General features: G+C 41.2%; 3 non-coding genes across 3 annotated transcripts; 2 read left to right on the forward strand and 1 right to left on the reverse strand.

The window, feature by feature from the left end:
• Nucleotides 1-11,996: 11,996 nt before the first annotated feature.
• On the forward strand, nt 11,997-12,068 carry TRNAD-GUC (transfer RNA aspartic acid (anticodon GUC)). The gene has a single exon. It is a non-coding gene; the product is annotated as a tRNA-Asp (tRNA).
• Nucleotides 12,069-12,175: 107 nt separating this feature from the next.
• TRNAD-GUC (transfer RNA aspartic acid (anticodon GUC)) lies at nt 12,176-12,247 on the reverse strand. Its single transcript has one exon. It is a non-coding gene; the product is annotated as a tRNA-Asp (tRNA).
• Nucleotides 12,248-12,696: 449 nt separating this feature from the next.
• Nucleotides 12,697-12,768, forward strand: TRNAW-CCA (transfer RNA tryptophan (anticodon CCA)). The gene has a single exon. It is a non-coding gene; the product is annotated as a tRNA-Trp (tRNA).
• Nucleotides 12,769-13,154: the final 386 nt, after the last annotated feature.

Here is a 13,154-nt window from a genome sequence, read left to right on the forward strand (position 1 = left end):
GCTCAGCCACAAAGGGAAATGGTGAAATTCTTAAAAACATATCAGAAATGGTGAAATTCTCAGCCACAAAGGGAAATGGTGAAATTCTTAAAAACATGTCAGAATCCACTGGTACCTGATGAGCTAAAGGCTTTTTTCTGAGCAGAACAAAAAGTAATTACTTTAATAAAATGTTACATCAAAAATCTAACATGGGTAAAATAGTTGCATGCAAAACCTTAAGACATAAGATAGAAGGCAAGGACCTACATGTAAAATTAGTACATTTCCTTATTAAAAAGCTGCATTTAGTTCAGCCCAAGTTATTTACGTTTTCTTTTTGTAAATCTTGATTACAAATGGCTTTTCCCTAAAGAGTGCTTGACAATGCTTGATCATTTATTTGCCTTCCAATATTCTTCAAGGCCAAATGAATTAGCTATCTGTTTCCCTGAGTTAAAAATCAAAATGGATCCGTCTTGGCTCCAAGTAGCCAAGTTGCAAGAAAGATGCTGCCTGACCTAAATGCCCTCCACACTTGGATCAGAAGAAAGAATTTTGGATGCTGACCACAGACTGACCAATATGTATTTGTAGGCTGAACATTTAGTTGTATTTGTAATGGCTGAACATGGATTGGCCTCTTTATAATTTGTCTTTCTATAATTTCCATTAACATTTTCTGTTTGTCAGGTAAAGCATTAGCATATGGTGACCTATAATACATTTGCCACATAGTGAGGCTAATGAACACAGAAGTACTTTATCAGCTTCATCTATTGTGCTTTTACCAGTTGACAATTGCCATAATGGGGCATTTGCTATTTTGATCTTGTAGAGCATGAAGCCCCATTACACTCATACACTAATCTGGGCTCTCTATCAGTCCCTGCTCACATCAATAACTGTTTGCAAACTCTGTTCCAAAATACTTTGCCTCATGCTCTTTTTTTCCTGTGGTTTCTGCTGCTTCCAGCACACCAGTTGTGCGACTCCCCCCCTTTCCCAAACCCCTCCTCCTCTAAGACGTACTCCTCCTGTGAGCCCATCATACACGGCTGTGTAGAGGAGAAAATGATGCTGTTTGCAGAACAACAAAAAATCCTCTCCCACCACAGACTGTAGAAGAGCAAATAGTGGGTATAAAAAAGGTCAGCTATTTAAAGTACTTAAAAAGATGATGAAAAATGTCTCCCCTTCAGATAAATCTAGAAACCATAGCTAGATGCTTGATAGAAGAATCCTTCATGATAAAAATATTTCTAAAACCTTTTTGAGTCTTTCTTCTCATGCTACATTCTGCTACAAACCTTTTCTCTATTCCAGTCATTCTGCATTTGGATTAGAGTCATACAATAAAATTAAGTCATATAATATCTTTACTTGCTTAACAGCAGTCTCATCTATGAAATTCAGCCTCATCTATGAAAATGTATCTTTGCAATTTGCGAAGTTGGTAAGATGCTTACATATTCCAGAGAAAAATGGAGTTCAGTGACTTCAGCAGATACTATTAGGCATCTGCTGTACAAATGACACAGTCATTGCATAAAACAATCAGTCCAGCTGGCCAGAGTTCCTATGTCCTTTGGATATGGTCTTTGATGAATAGACCCTCTTATTTTTCATCTCCAATCTATTATTAATAACATTCTCTGTGATCATCCAGACACAAAGAATTAAGACAATAACTCTCTAAGTGAATAACTTAGAGTTAAGAGCCTTAGCTTGCCCGACAGAATAGCAGCCATTAAGCTTCTGCCAAAAGACCATTGCTTCAGACAGAAGGATGAGCAATTGCCATACAGACTGGAAAGTGTTCATACATAGTATATTAAGCTAAAACATTCCCTTTTCTTGAGAGTTCCTTGTGGTAGCACCAAATGCATCAATTAAATTACCTAATGAAAAGAATTTCAATATAAAACAATATTCACTCAATGTAACTGTCTCTGTTGTAGTAATATAACAAGAATATAAATTAAAGTTTTTGTGAATGACAATCTTCTTACAGACAAGTTTAATAAAAAAAAAGGTCAAGGTAGATATTTCTGTGTCACTGAAACAACAAAAATTCTAGAAACTATCTTCTTGAGATGAGGAGGGAGATACGAAACAAAAAACAACAATTTCCTTGTCAACTAGCTTTCCTTTACCCCACCTGACTTTGGACACTGCAGGCAGCCCAGAATAACACTCTGGTAGCCTCACACTGAAATGCTGCCTCTGTCACTCTGAAGTGTTGTGGCTTAGCCACAGCCAGCAGCTAAGGACCACGCTGCTGTTCACTCAGTCCCTCCAGTGGTAGGGGGAAGAGAATGGGAAAAGTGAGAAAACTCAGGGGTTGAGATAAAGAGAGATTCTAACAGATAAAGCAGAAGTCACACACACAGGCAAAGCCAAATGAGAAATTAATTCACTGCTTCCCATGGGCAGGCAGGTGCTCAGCCATCTCCAGGAGAGCAGGGCTCCATCACATGCAAGGCTTCCTTGAGATGACAAACACCATCACCCTAAACATCCTCCACTGCCTCCTTCTTCCCCCAGCTGTATATCTGAGCTCCTCCGGCATGTGGTCTGGAATACTCCTTCGGTCAGTGGGGTCAGCTGTCCAGCTGTGTCCCCTCTCAGCTCCTTGTGCACCCCTGGCCTCCTCTCTGGTGGAGTGAGAATCAGAAAAGGCCTTGGCTCTGTGTAAACTCTGCTCAGCAATAACAAACACATCCCTGTGTTATCAACACTGTTTCCAGCACAAATCCAAACCACAGCCCCATAGGAGCTACTGTGAAGAAAATTCACTCTCCCCCAGGCAAAACCAGTGCAAGTGCCTACACAGAGAGGGAGTGCTCACAGTGTTCTCATTAAGGACTGCAGTTAGGAGCTAAGACAGGAGCAGTCACAGTGTGGGCATAACATTGTCATGCAGAGAGGGATGAGGAATGCAGGCACAGGCACCTGCTGAGATCTCTGACTTCCTGACAGTGTGCATGGCACACCTGCTGCTGTTGGACAGCCCCGACACCATCAACCACCCCCATCCTTTTTTTGTACCATATCCATCTGTTTAGGACCAGCCATTAAACTGCCATTATTCATGCATAACATCATGCTTTCAGAAAGTGACCTGTCAAAGGCAGACAGCACACTGCACAACAATCATTTCTTGCCCGCGTTATTTGAACACATGAAGGAAATACAGGCTGGAGAAACCGGAGTATCGGCCTTCCAAATTTCATATCCTCTTCACATGTGTTCTGTGTATATTTTCCTCTTTAAAACTTTCACTACCTTGTCTTTTCAAAACTCATGAATCCTTTTTATTTCACTCACCAAAATCTCAAAGTAATTGTTTTACCACAGAGGAAGTTTAAATATGGAACTAGCACAAGGCAACACCCAAATTCAGAATGCATCCTGAAACACAAAGGCATTAGAATCTGAGATATGTATCTATCCACAACATCCTTCTCCCAAGTATCTCAGCCCAAGTTCTGCATCCGGTCTGCAGAACTGCAATGCTCTCCTGACCCTCCCTAAATTATAAGGAAACTCAGGTCTAGATTTAAACTTTACACACAAGCATGTGTCTTGTTAAGAGAACAGAAATATTACGGGCCTGGTAGTGCCTTTTTTTGAATTGTTCTTTCATTTGCAAATGTAGGGAAAACAGATTGCTAGACTGCAGTTACAGGAGGTGGCATATGATAAGAATGAAAGCTGTAGAGAATGTTCATAATTAATTCACCTACAAACATTCCCCAAACCTGTACATTTTGTATTTTAACCTCTCATCCAAAGAAAATATAATGTTATTCAATGGAATGGTCAAACTGCAGGAGCTCTCTCCTGTGCATGGAAAGGGTTTTGTTTTCTGAATAAGAGTGATGACCAGAAGATTGCTGAATGAATCCATTGCTCTATCTTCTGATACAACTTCTGCCCTGAATGTATGTCTTTTGGTCAGATTCCCAGACTGATCTAAATAATCTCACAAAGCTGCATCCCTTAAACTTTTAAATAGTCTACGGGGTTGTACCCATTGATGGAGGATGTAGAAGTGATTTCAGGTTTAGGGATTGACACACCCCTAAGAGTTAAATACCTTTGTTCTTGCCTTCACATTTTTCACTTATCCTGAATTTATCCTTTATATAACCCAGATCATTACAGAACAAAAATGCAGAAGCTTGCATTCAGCATTTTACTGGAATTGAGACCCTATACAAAGTGTTTGTTTTCTCTCCTTTGTTTAAAAAAATGCCTTCAGGAAAAGATACATTCTGAATATATTAATCTCTATTTATTTGATGGGGAGGGGGTTTTTTATTAGTAGTAATTAACTACTATTAAAAACACTAATATACTTATTCCTTATAAGTAAATTTTAAAGTATTATGAGTTTACATTTTTAAGTCTCTATAGGAGGCAGAGTTCCTTTACAAATAGTTGCTGATAATTTTACCTATTTTAGCTCTTTTTGCCTGCAATTTTTACAATTTTGTGTATCTAAGTCTTTTAGATACGTGCTTTCTGGTTTCTAAATATTGTTTTCATTCTTCTTTTCTTTTCTCGCACTGTACAGGTGTCTTTGGCATACACCAAACCTAGGAGTGCACTATCTATCAGGTTCTCTGATTAACCCATACAGCTCTTGACAGAGCCCAGCTGAAAATAGTCAAACTCAGCTTTTAATCATATATTATGAATGTTATGAATTACTTTCAATTCTTAATGCACAGTTGCAATAACTTTTGCCTTTCAAACACAGCTGAAATTTCTTATATACTCTTTTGGCGCAGAAGCTAGAGTTATTTAAAAATTGGTAACTTCTGACTGGTTCCATTGATTTTAAAAATAAAAAAGCATTGTCCAAAACTAGTGAGGTTTATAGATGTAAACAAACATTCGCTGTGGAAATGTCAGGTAAGGAGTTTGGTGAACAATATAGGACTTGTGCATAAGAAGAAACAAGATTTAACAATACTAAAGTCCATATCAAATGTTTGACTAACATGTTGGCACATGCAATATATTACTTATCTGATGTTGTGTTTCTTACAGGTTAAAGAAGTGTTCCAAGAACTTTGAGGTGTGCAGAATTATATACACTAGTCACAGCTCTTATAGTTCTTACTCATAATACTGTTGGTTGTGGAGTTCTTGTGAAAATCTGAATTAACCTGTCCGAAATAATTCTGAAAAGCTGAACTTTCAGACTCACTGGAACAATATGTTCATTTTTTAAAAGTTATCTAATAAGTTTGTTTAAATTCTTTTCTTTAAATAGAGAAGTATGTAGGGTCAGGATTTTTCCCATGTCAGACTGAGGAGAAATTTGATATCTTCAGCAGAATTTTGTCAAAAGTGTAAAATATTATTGATATTTAGCACTGAAACCCTTTCAAATAGCTCAGTCTTAATGCCACTTAGAGAACAATGGTTCTAAAAATATCTTCAGCATTTCTCTTTTACCTTTCTTAAACTATGTCAGAAAAGACTGTCGCCCTTTCATCCATGTGAACAGAGGAGCCTACATAATTTCTTCCAATATGAACAGACTCTACAGAAAATAATAGACTTTTCCATGTCTTCTTTTTTTTTCAAAGTTTCTAAAGTGCCATAATTAAAAGCATATCAGGGCGTCAACCTGAGAATGTTTCTACAGCAGAATCAAATTGACAAAAAGCACTCCCTTTCTCTGGCTCCAGGCAAGAGCTCTTGAATCCTTGCAGCTATTAGAGAAGAGGCAGGAGCATACATTCATTTGGGAAACCTACCATGTCCAGCAATGAGGACTTACACTGCACAGACAGGGGACTGGGATGGAGTGATGATGCAAGTTTAAACATTTTTTTCCTCTCAGTCAGACTTGCTACACTGAGAAAGGGCAACCACACAGTTGCCTCACTCTAGGTGAAAGGCTTAGCTTCATTTATTCGCAAAGTCCTCAAAAATGTAAGTCCTTGCCACACGCATAAACAGGGGAAATAAGAGTTTCCCCATTTCCTGCTCCTCTTTATCCTTCCTTTTCTCTATTCTGTATTCATGATTAATAACAAATGGACAAATGGACCATGGACTGGTTCAGCTCTGGTGAGAGCCCTCAGAATGCAAGTGGCAACTGCTGCCAAGTGATTAATTTCGAAACGGAAATTCTCCTGTGAGCACTCTCTGTAAGAGACTGACTGAGTTTTGCTGCCAAGTGAAACAGGCCAGTCCCATATTTATGACATTTTTGTAACTCCTTTCCCTTCCAAACACATACTAGCAAAATAGTAGCCATGATTTCAGATAAGAGAATGAGAGGGCGGGGAAATGAAAGATGTTTTCTCCTGCCATTTTGACCCAGATTGCAAACATTTCATTGTATGAGCTCAATTTGAGTAAGCTGAATTGCATTTATGAGATATGATTCTCTTTTTTCCCCCCCTATTTTTAATGTAACATTTATATAGAACAGTAACCTCGCGTATCATCTATCAAACTGTGTGAATCAGTAATTTTACTGACTGTAGAGTAGAGCGCTTCAGAATTCCACCAGAGGGAGCCAGTGCGATTGAAAACTTGAAAAGCTAAATTCCAAAAAAAAAAAAATCAAACCCAAAAAACACTTAGGGAAATATCATTATGCTGTAAAATTGCAGACTGAAAAGAGATAAAGACTGATCTTCAGAAGCATCGTGTTTGTGCCTTTTGAAGCAAAATTCTTCACATGCAAAATAACACATAATTGAGATAACAACAAAATTAAAATTATATTTTAACAACCATGTTTATATTTTTTCCTCCAGGAAGTGCATTATTTTGCATTACACTACACTTTAACAAAACCTTATTTTGATCATTTATTATCACCTTGACAATGTCTCCCTCCATATTTTGCCCCACACCAACTCCTCATCCTTTTTCTCCTCTCTTAAAACAGGCATCACCAAACCAGTGGTTGCAGATCACCATCTCCCCCACAGCAGCTGGGACAGAGCTGTAAAATGTCCTGTGACTCTACCTAACAATGTATCTGATTTCTTTTCTTTAAACACTTTTTCTTTGATTTTACTAGAATTAAGAGTGTTCCGGTGATCGTCAGGCAACGTATTGCAAATACACAGTAGAGTTAAGGTCTGATTTCAAGTAGCTGTGCTCTAAGCACATACTTTGTCTGGGGAAAGATTGAACACAAAGTAGAAAGCATGACAAATGACAGTTTGGAATCTTCTACATGGTATGTAACTTAATGGAGCTTATATAAAGAGTGTCATTTCTGTTAGCAATCTTGCTTGAGTTCAGCTAGAGAAGAGCTTCAGAATGTGATGAATGTTTTGGGAAAAATAAAAAAAGAAAAATATTAAAACCCCCAAAGGTGCTAATAACAGTCAGCAAAAGGCAAAGTTGACAACTTACTTATTTTAACAACCAAACTAGGTCAAAGCTGCCAGCACTCTAGCAATTTGTTGTAGTGCAGGCTTCACTGTGCATTCCTGCATGAAAGTGTGATTTCCAAGTTAAATTCATTGCACATAGACTCATTTATAGTTTTGTAAAACCAACACATATAAAAGTCTCCCCATGCTCTTCACAGTATAACTAATGTCTTTGCACGTGCCTTTATCTCATGACATCTTTGTTGTGCTACCTAACCTCAATCTATGATGCTTCTTCCTGTATTACTTTCTGTGGGTTTGCCTATTCCATATTTTTCCTGTCTCTACACTTAATTTAGCTTTATTATTATCCATGATGACATTCATGATTCCTTTTTTTTTATTTGAATGACAGTTGTTTACTTCTAGAATGGATATGATGTGAGAGTCAGTCTTGATTGTCATATTGTAACTGTATATCAGAGTATTTTATCTTTTCCACATTTGCCCCTAGAATTTTCCTTCATAGGCATTATGTGACAGGTCTATTTGGAGGCTAATCATTGACAATTTCAAGGTTCTAAGAAATATCATATTTCAAAGCTAGTCAGACCAAAAGTGAAATTTTTGAGTCTACTGCAGTCTTTCATCACAGCTAGAAAGTTATGATTGTACTTGTAGTCATTTGGTAGACATACTGTGGTATCCAGACCTACATGACAATGGAATACTTAGATTAGTACACAATCTATTTGGATTTTGGAGTGTCCTGTTATGTGTCTAAAGATTTTGCTGCATAAACCCACTTTTGAGATTACTCTGAAACAATATATCTCATAAACAAAGAGAGGTTTATTCTGCACACAAACTTAAATCTTCTTTGTTTTAATTACCAAATCTTATCCTTCTGTTTCTAAGCAGGACCTCTCTCAGTTTTTGCAATTGTAAAGTTGAAATTATTCATTAAAACCAGCCAGCCTCTACTTTTCCCAGCTTTCATTTTCCAATGTTTATGGTATTTCTTTAATACATTTGTCTGGCAATCCCTTCTGAGGACAAGTGATGATAATGCAGATCCCCTCCAAGAAGGAATTTATTCTTATTGGAAGCATCCACTGGATGTAAACCATGCTATAGAAATAAAAATGGCCAGATCCAACTGTTGAGTTTTTACCTAAGCAGAAAATGCAAGTCAGCATGGGCATTTCTTGTCTATTTAATTTCAAAATTCTTAGGACATAAATATTCAGGCCCTGAGATTTCTCCAACAAGTTTTTAAAAGGCTCCATTTATTAGGCAGTTCACATGACTCAACACAGAGGGGAAGCTGCCCAGCTGTGTGACTGCTTTTAGTACTGAAAAACCTATGCTAGGGGAAATAGTGCCTTAATTAAATAATAAATAATTAAGTAATAGGGGAAAGCCCCTTAAATCCCTCCTCCCACTAATCCCCCAGGCACTGATGTACAGTGTCACAGTCCTCTTTACCCAGAGTTTTTTCAGCTCTTCAGCTGTTAATTTCACAAGGGATGCCTGATCACACCTTCCCTTAAGAGATGTAAATGGATTTTTCTGATAACTTCTTAAACTTCATTTTAGCTGAATCAAAATACATTAGCACAGAAGGAGATCATTGAGCCATACAGACCTCACTACAAATCCATTACACTGGACAGAAATTGTATAAGGCCAAACTATACAGAAAGAAGTCCTTTGAGTTAAGATGCCATATGATAACTCATATGTTCTTACTGAAAAGCTCATTAAATCGTGTGCTGTGAACATCACAGAGTGAGGGTACAGACAAAAACTAAAAGGAAAATAAAACACAAAGAGCAGATGGAGTGTTGGATATGTGTGAATGGGCAGAAAGAAGAGCATACAAAAATAGCTGTGAAGATTAATCAGAATCAAACATTGTCAAGTTGCAGCAGCTGTTCAGGATCGTGGCATCCTAAAGACCACACCCAGTAAAGGGCTTCCTTCCTCATCTAGGATTTGTGGGTTTTCATTGATTTGGAAGAATTAATTTCTGCAGCTACAGGAGGCTCCATCACTGATCAGTGATGCACCTCAACATGCCAATAACAAGGTATGTTACTTGCCAAGGCAAATGGGTATCAGCACGTAACTCAGGTGGATGACATCGAATTGAGGGAAGCAGGTGATTTCCTCAAGGCCGGAGATGTCCTTAGCAGGACTCTGAAAGGCTGGGGACATGGGCCAGTGTGAATTTCTTCCAATTCAATTAAGGCAAACGTAAAGTCCTGCACCTTGGATATAATAACCCAAGCAGCCAGGAGCTGACTGACTGGGTAAACAGCAGCTTTACAGAAAAGTCCCAGTGCACAACAAGGGCAGCCTTGAGTGAGTGATTGCTCTTACAGCAACGAAAATTAGTGATAGGCTGGGAAATATCAGTAACAGCCTAGCTAGATCAAGGGAAGTGATCACTGCCCCCATCCCCTCCTGGCACTTGTGGCTGCCTATGGACAGCTGTGCACAGCTCAGGGCAGGGTGAAACAAGAAAGATCCCAACAAACTACAATGAGTCCAGTGAATGGTCACCAAATTAACAGAGAGCTGGAGCATGTGACAAACAGGGAGACACTGAGAAAGGTTGCTTTGTTCAGCCTGAAGGAGGTTACAGGATTATCTGACTTCTGTCTTCAGCTACCTGTTGGGAGGGAATAAAGAAGATGGAGCCAGACACTTCTTGGAGGTGCAGGGCAAAATGATCAAGTTGCAACATGGCAAATTCCAAGGAGGGGGGTGTGGCATTCACATTTTCTGGAAAAATCCCTTCACCCACGATTTTTCTCCTGGGAAGCTGAGAAGCCTCAGAGAAAAAAGAAAACAATGGTTATCTGATTTGCTTCTCCTGTGTTTTGCTCCTTTGGAATGTGTTTGGAGATTGCTTACCAACAGGTGATTGTTTTATTGGTTTCTGCTGTGGGTTGTTTTCACCCATTGGCCAATTGGGGCCAGGCTGTGTCAGGACTCTGGAGAGAGTCACAAATTTTCATTATTATCTTTTTAGCCTTCTCTAAGTATCCTTTCTGTATTCTTTAGTATAGTATAGTTTAGGATATCATTCTGTGGCTGTAATGGGCCTCTCACAGGTGACTTTCACCAGCCATGTTTTAGCAGCCTCCAGGGACAAGCTAAACACAGAGCTGATGCAATGATGAGGAAACGGTGCAACAAGATTGTTAGAACTGGACACATGAAATAACTGCATGTAGATCCTGAGGAGAAGATGGAGCCTCCACAGATCCTGGAGCATTGATCATAGCTTCCAGTACCTGTTCTGCCTTGCATTTGCATGCCTCTGTGACAAATCAACAAGGAATGTATTTGCTCTGTAACTGCAAATCATTGTAGCCTCATAATAGTCCATCCACTTCAAAACAGCCCTTTTGCTGCACTGACTCACACCCCCATGTCCCTTCTTGCTTCCCTTCTAAAATATATTTTGATAAATTATCTTCTTCTTTGGGGTACATAAAGATGTCTGAAGCTCAGCTCCCTGACCACAAGGGTTAATGAACAGAAGGAAGTGAGAAATTGCAGGCAAAAAGATCTAAACTACATGTGTGTGATCCTATAAAATGCAAACAGGCAACGTTTGATCCACCAGAAAGTCTCTCAGCTTCAAGCAAACAATTAACATCTTTTGAATAAAATTTGAACATGCACAGCAAGTGCAGACCAGCCTGGAAACACTGGTTTTGATCCTGCTCTGGGAGGTTTAAAGCCTATCACCAGATCATAGCCCTACAATATGTCTCATTACAATATATCTGAAGTCTTGAAATTGTTATGAGACTGTGGTTGTTATTTTTCACTTTCCAGGACAAAATTTAAATCTGTTGCATCCACTGAGAAACACATTGAAACATTTAAATTAGTTTAAATTCCCAGAAATGCATTATTTACAGATCACTTATATTTAGAAGTCTTCATAAAGGAAGCTGTTTGCTCTTTAGCTATGATTATCTGAAAAAGCTAAGCTGGGGTTCATTTATGCTAATACTAGCAGTAGTGGGCCATCAAAAGAGAACACCACTTGCTCCAATCGCTTGTTTATTATGTGGTGTTAATTCTTCATCTCAGAAGTCAGCAAAGTAAATATAGTTCCTTGTCTAATGTCACTGTCATACAAAATTACAACCATGTTTCTGCTGACCGGGTCAGCATCAAGCCAGATGGTCAGCCCATGTCCTTCTGCCTTTTACTCTCAAATCTCAAAGTAGCTGGTTTCCATTTCCCTCGTTCCTTTTTTAGGTAGGTAAGGAGCAGGTGCTCCGGTTCCTTCACCTCAAGGACTGCTGACTCCAGCACTTCTCAGGTTCCCGTAAAAAGAAACTCTGCGTGAACGAGATGCAGAACTACAAACGCAAAGACACCCGAGCTGCCGGCGCTGCTCCGCTCCCCCCGCCTCCAGCCGGGCACTTCCCGCCCGCGGCAATTTCCAGCGATCCGTGCCCGCAGCTCCGCGTGCGGCTGCGCGGCGGGGCCGCAGCGGGGCGGGTGTGTGCGGGGCTGTCCCTGTCCCCATGAGCTGTCCCTATCTCTGTCCCGCTCCCCCCAGCCCCACCCGCGCCCCGGGCGGAGCGGGAGCCGGCCCGGCGGGGGGAGAAAGCGCACCCCAGCTCCTCGTTAGTATAGTGGTGAGTATCCCCGCCTGTCACGCGGGAGACCGGGGTTCGATTCCCCGACGGGGAGAGCTGCGCTGCGGCGCTTCTTTTTATTGCCCCGCCCCGCGCGAGACATTTTTATGACGCGAGCGGCAAAAGGCGCCGCCCGCCGGCAGAAAAAACATACTGTGCGGCCTCCCCGTCGGGGAATCGAACCCCGGTCTCCCGCGTGACAGGCGGGGATACTCACCACTAGACTAACGAGGAACTGCCTTGGGAGAACTGGCTGCGGAACTGGTTTTAGCAGTAAATCCGCACAACCACGTCCCTTCTGGTGGATTATCAATGCTGTGCTGTGGGCGGAGGGACAGCAGGGGCGACCTCCGGCAGCGGGAGCATGGACCCACGAGCCTGCGTAGGGCGGCAACGGCGCGGGAGGCGAGCTCGGCACCACCAGAGAGCGGGGGCGGAAGACCCTTGCTGCTGCGGACCACTAGTGGGGGTGTGGGTGGGGAGAGGTGGCGTGCTTGCGCGGGAAGGCGGTAACGGAGCAGTGCCGAAGCAGAGGGGCCAGCGCAGGGGTGCGGCGGCGGACGGGCAGGGTCTGGGGCCGCGTCGGCCCAACCCGCCCCTGCCCTGCCCCTCCGGCAAAGGGGCTGCACTGCCGGCGGCCCCGGCGGCCGAGTTGTAAGGCTCTGATTGCCAGCGCTCAGCAAGACCTCGTGGCGCAACGGTAGCGCGTCTGACTCCAGATCAGAAGGCTGCGTGTTCGAATCACGTCGGGGTCATTAGATTTTTCCTCTTTTGTCGGCTTTTACCGCCTTCCTCGCGCCTGAAACCGAGGAACGTTATTGCTGGTTGGCGTTTTTTAATGTTTTCCCCTACAGCTTAAGGTCTCCTCTTTTGCTTGAGGCTGAGAGGGCAGCGCGACACAGAGGATAAAACGAGGATCAAGGCAAGAACCCATTGGATAAAATTGTAATTGTTTTGTTTATGGCCTTTGTGTGTATTGGACTGTTGGATTACATGCTTAAACACAAAAGGCAAGAATGTGTCAAAGGTTTACTTTATTAAGGCAGCCGACTCTGTGGAAATTATGAGAAAGCTTCAGAAAGTTGCATAAAAAGAGTAACTTTCAATTTTAAAGGGGACAGAGGCCCCAAAAATGGAGATA

The sequence above is a fragment of the Molothrus ater genome, chromosome 5 (assembly GCF_012460135.2).
Source record: "Molothrus ater isolate BHLD 08-10-18 breed brown headed cowbird chromosome 5, BPBGC_Mater_1.1, whole genome shotgun sequence".
Lineage (NCBI taxonomy): Eukaryota > Metazoa > Chordata > Aves > Passeriformes > Icteridae > Molothrus > Molothrus ater.